This window comes from Olea europaea, chromosome 2 (assembly GCF_002742605.1).
Source record: "Olea europaea var. sylvestris chromosome 2, O_europaea_v1, whole genome shotgun sequence".
Taxonomy (NCBI): Eukaryota; Viridiplantae; Streptophyta; class Magnoliopsida; order Lamiales; family Oleaceae; genus Olea; species Olea europaea.
This window is the reverse complement of record NC_036238.1, coordinates 6,502,809-6,507,984: the sequence shown is the minus strand read 5'-3', so window position 1 is coordinate 6,507,984 and position 5,176 is coordinate 6,502,809. Positions and strand designations below refer to the sequence as shown.

At 34.8% G+C, this 5,176-nt stretch overlaps 1 pseudogene; it reads left to right on the top strand.

Moving 5' to 3' along the window:
* The first annotated feature begins 376 nt into the window (after positions 1-376).
* LOC111409936 overlaps positions 377-5,176 on the top strand; it is an 18,809-nt pseudogene continuing 14,009 nt past the window's right edge.

The following is a 5,176-nucleotide window of genomic DNA, read 5'->3' as shown; positions in this document are numbered from 1 at the left end:
TGAAAAGGGTGTGGCGTGTTTGGGAGTTATGACATGGCATTTGATTTTTATGTTGGAGAGATTTAACTACCAGATGTACATTCCGTCGTCCATGTAAGCAAGGGTTAGAAATGGAAGTTGCTTAGTGTCTAACGGAGCACAGTTTCATAAAGTTCAGTGACTAAGGGGATGCAAATTGAAGTTCAGTGAATAAAACTTAACGCTACACAAGGTTTGGTTAGTGTTCAAGTAGAACTGGGAAAATTCAAGAGCAATACATGTAAGTACGTATTCAAAATCCTTTAATCATTCTTTTAGAATCATCTGGCTAGCCGACCGCCGGACATTCAGATCCAGTTAATCCTTTAATTTTAATTACATCAACTAACTAGGGTTTTTCAAATTCAAATCAAATAACGATCATCCAATTGTTCGTACTGAGTTGAGAAAATTCGCGTTTAAATTTAACAATGCAAAGTTCATCGGCCTCGCCGGAGGCAATTCTGGAATGGCTTCAGAAAGAAATGGGTACCGGCCTTTAGGGCCGTACGCTTCGTCGTCCATGGTGGCGTCTTTGCCGCGGGAACATGATCCCAGTCTGGAGCTTTCTGCTAAAACGGGTGAAGTCGGAGAAAACGGTTGAGAATATTAGAAGGAACATTCTTGTTCATGGCGCAGATGGTAGTGGTAGTGGTGGTAGCAGCGATCTGAAGAACAGTAGGGGGAGGAGTAAAGAGAAATTGGGAGCAGGGAGAGAGGGTTTGGCGGATAGCAGTAGTAGGGAAATGGCATTGTAGGAGAGGGAATCGGCAGAGAAGGAAGTGGAGAAATTGAGGCAGATCGTGAGGCGTCAGCGGAAGGAGTTGAAGACAAGAATGTTGGAGGTTTCAAGGGAGGAGGCTGAGCGCAAACGCATGCTGGACGAATGATCTAATTATAGGTTAATTAATTTTCATTACTTTTTGCAGTGTTGTAAGACCTTATTGCTTCTTCTTTTTCAGTCGTTAATCAATGAGGTAACCCAATGAATATAATGATGATTTTTGGCACTGAAGAAACTGGTTAGATCGTTGGCCATTTCTTTTTGTTTCAAAAATATATTTTATTTACTTTCTCGTCTGGTGCACCGTTAGCCAAACAAAAAGTAAGAGTAAGGAATAATTCCTCGTCATAAGATCAAACCTATCAACCAAATCACATGTGCTCCATACGCCTGTGTTCATTGTTCAATTAGTATACACAAGGAGTCTGTCATAATCATTAATACTATATAAATTGGATAACCTCGCGTGAAATTTTCCATACAAAATATGTTGCAATAAAGCCCCTTGAACAACCCCTGAACGGCGGTTGTGTGGCGGCTCCCTATTTGAGGGGGGGGGGGGGGGGGTGTTCAAATGATGATTTTAATGATTTTTTGGGATTTAAAAAGGTAAGAAATATTTTGGATTTAAAAAGTTTAGGGATATTTAATTGAAATTTTTTAAAAGTCACGATATATTCAATTGAGAAAAGTCTATAAAAGTTATGTGTATTCAATTAAAAATTTTTAGAAATTTCTATAAATTTTGAGGTATTCAAATTTTAATGACTTCTAGATATTTTCATAAAATTCTCTGAAGTATTAATTTTTAGGCAAAAAGTACTCATATAAAATGTTAAAATTTGTCAATCATTAATCACGAGATTTGGAAGACTTTCACCAAAAAAAAAAATAAAAAAAAATTCAATCTTTCTTTCCTTTAACTTTCTATGGACATGTATGATTAAAATTTATTTTTTTCTGTTGATTATATTTCATTTATCTCTCTCTCTCTTATTATTTATTTCTATTTTCTATGAAAAATTAAATTAGATTCTTGTAACTTTTTTTCCTTTTTCATTCATTTTTTTATGAAAAATATCTATTTTTTATTAAATTATAATTAAATTTAAATATTGATTTTTATTTATTTTTAAAAGCATACTATACTAATAATATTGAATCATATATATATATATATATATATATATATATATATATGTATAATTTTGATTATTATTTATTTAATTAAGATCTTAAAAATCAAATTTTTTTATTATATGGGAAGAAGAAGGGGAAGGAAAAGGGAGATTATGAGAATTAACATCTTGTATGTGAGAATTTCACACCTAATAGTAAATTCCATTTCAAATGAAAGTCTTCAAAAGTCTTTTGAATTCCACGAAAGTCTATAAAAATTTTAAAATGAAAATTCATACAAGTCCATGAAAGACTCCACTAATTTCATACAAATCTATAAAAGATCTAGAAAATCCACAAAAGTCATCACTTGCAAAAAGTCCATCAAAGTCTTCAAAAGTCTCAATTGAATACACTCTCATGATTGTAAGTTGTGAATAGTGTAACAAGAAAGCTGAAATATTAAAAGACTTTTGAATGAGTTGTTCTCATTCTGCAATAAAGTCGTATCTTTACTTACATTTATTGTAATTGATCGGTCTGGCAGTATAGTAAACAAGATTTTAGCTAATTTTTCCATTTTATTATTTACTAATACTGTCTAATATTTCCCTCCAAACATGAATATCTTTGAACCAACTATTACTTGTTCAGAGTGCAAATATTAGTTCGTTATGTTTTGCCTTTTTACATATGAATGAATGGTGTTCTAGAGGAAGAGGAAAAAACAAAAGATTTCACATAATTCGAAGCTTAAATTGGGCATGAACGTATACTTAGTTAGTCAACCTGATTATTATATTGTCCACTCCACAAAGAATAATACACTTGTTCATGTTGGAGTTTATTAAAAATGAAAAATGTGGTTAACTATAAGTGAAGATTGAATTGGAAAGGTTATATCCAAATTCTTATAAGCGAATTAAATTAATACCATATTGAATCTCAACACGCAGGCACAAGCAGGTAATGTTGGAGGCTTATGACCAACAGTGTGATGAAGCGGCGAAGATATTTGCTGAGTACCATAAATGTTTACATTATTATGTTAACCACGCTGGGAATGCTCAGCGATCAAGTGTTGATTCTCTTGATGAAATGGTTACCAGTTTCCATATAAATAACTAGAAAGAAGCCCCCCAGGGCACATCCAAGTTGGCGGAACAATCACATTGGGGGGCTCTGGAACCAAGTGTGGGGAGTTCGATTCCTGATTGGAGCGGCCAAGTGATGTAATAACCAGAGGAAGGGTTGGAGCAGCTTGGTGATGTAATAACCATGGAGGAGGGTCCCTTTGGGGAAGGAGTAAAAGCCATGTGGGAACCTGGGAACCAACAAGGACACAACCTGCGATTTACCTCCACTAGTCACTGAGGGGCCGGGGGCTAGAGGTCCAGGATTTAGTCCGGCTAAGCTGGGACACCTGGGTTATCAAAAAAAAAAAAAAAACTAGAAAGAAGCTTCAGCAGCTGTTAAAGCCGTCAAATCTGCAGATGACGTCATACTTATTGAGACTGCGAGGGAAAGAAATATCAGAAAGTGTGTGAATCACTTGCAAAGCGGATGACTGAAAAGATTCACAATTCTTTTCCAGCTTATGAAGGAAGTGGGATCCATGCAAGTCCCGAGTTGGAAGCTGCCAAGTTAGGCATTAACTTTGATGGTGATTTAACCACTGAGATTATAGATGTGATTGTAGATTGCATAAAAAGTCCTCCCCATTTACTGCAGGCGATCACTTGGTACAACCAAAGGTTGAAAGCTCTGATTACTAGAGAAATAGAGAAAATTGATGTTAGAGTTGATGCAGAAGCATTAAGGTACTTATATACTTGTCTCCTTCTCGTGGTCTCAGCATAATATTTTTTTTTCAATTTGCCTACTTAACACAGTTTGAATTGTAATGAAAGATTTGTAAATAACGTTCCATATGCCTGTGCTACTCTTTGTTAGTCAGTTCTCTGTTCACACTCCATCATAGTGCACCTCTGTATTGCTTGCAGAAGCATTCCTATTCTGCAGGTTATCCATGCTGCTGCCATTATGTTTGGAAGTCTATGCTAGCCTCCATCTTTTTGATCAATCGAGGTGTTTTCGCATATTATAATGATAAAGTAGTGCACTTAAGAAATTCCAATCATATATCAATTGGTAATGATGGACACAAGTTACTTTCCTTGAGTCCATTTTCAGTGAATGAGTTCTTAATCGATATATTTTGTGAGCCATTATTAATATGGTTCTGTAAATATTTGCAACTACTGTCTTGATGTTGTAATATCTGTCACATACTTCTCGATCTATAATGAAGAAGCCAAGAAGGTGACATGTTTTGGGTTTCTGGGATGATTTATGTGTTCCGTATTTTAGTGAAGAAACTGTTGCATAAATTTGAAAAGAACCATATTCATAAAATCCTTTCATAAAATCATAAATTCCATGTTGAAATCAAAGAGACAAAAAAAAGTGCAGAAACATACCTTGATCCATGAATCTTACTGCTTTAATTGGGTTTTGATCTTCCAATTGATACGTGATTCTCCTTCCTTTTGGTTTTCTTCAAAGTCTCTGTTGATGGGGATGCAGAGATATTTTTCCAAAGAAAATCACGTTCAAATTGGGGACCATAACCACTTTTAAAATAACTGCTATTGACAGTTATTAACTTTAAGTTATTTCAAATCGGCCCCTCATCAATTCAAAATAACACCTTCTGGTCTCTACACTTTAATCCCATAAAATTTAATACCCATTAGTCCTAAATTAAATCCAATGGATCACTTTATCGACTATATTTACTTTAAAATAGCACCACACATTCTAATAAATGTACATGTGTGGCCCCAAAGTTGGAATTTTTTCCAACAATCTCCCACTGGGCCAAACATGTTACATTATAAATGTGCACAGACTTATGAGCTCAAAATTGTGCTATAGTTATTAAAGGTATTTCCAAACAATCTCGTCCATTAGTTACATCGATGTAGGATCAAAGCGATTTTCGTCACATTTAGCGTGACTAAATCCATCAATGGTCACGTACACCCATACAACCAAATGACATAGATCAATTATGGGAGTGTAGCATGGAAATTACATGTTATGTGATCCGAACATGTCTATTTCCAACTGGTCCAACCTTATTTCTTAAGTGAGATCAGTACTGAACATAATAACAGAGTGGAATGAACTGAATGCTTTATTTCTGTACAGAAAATATCCAAATACATAAATGTGTTCAAAGAACTAAACATA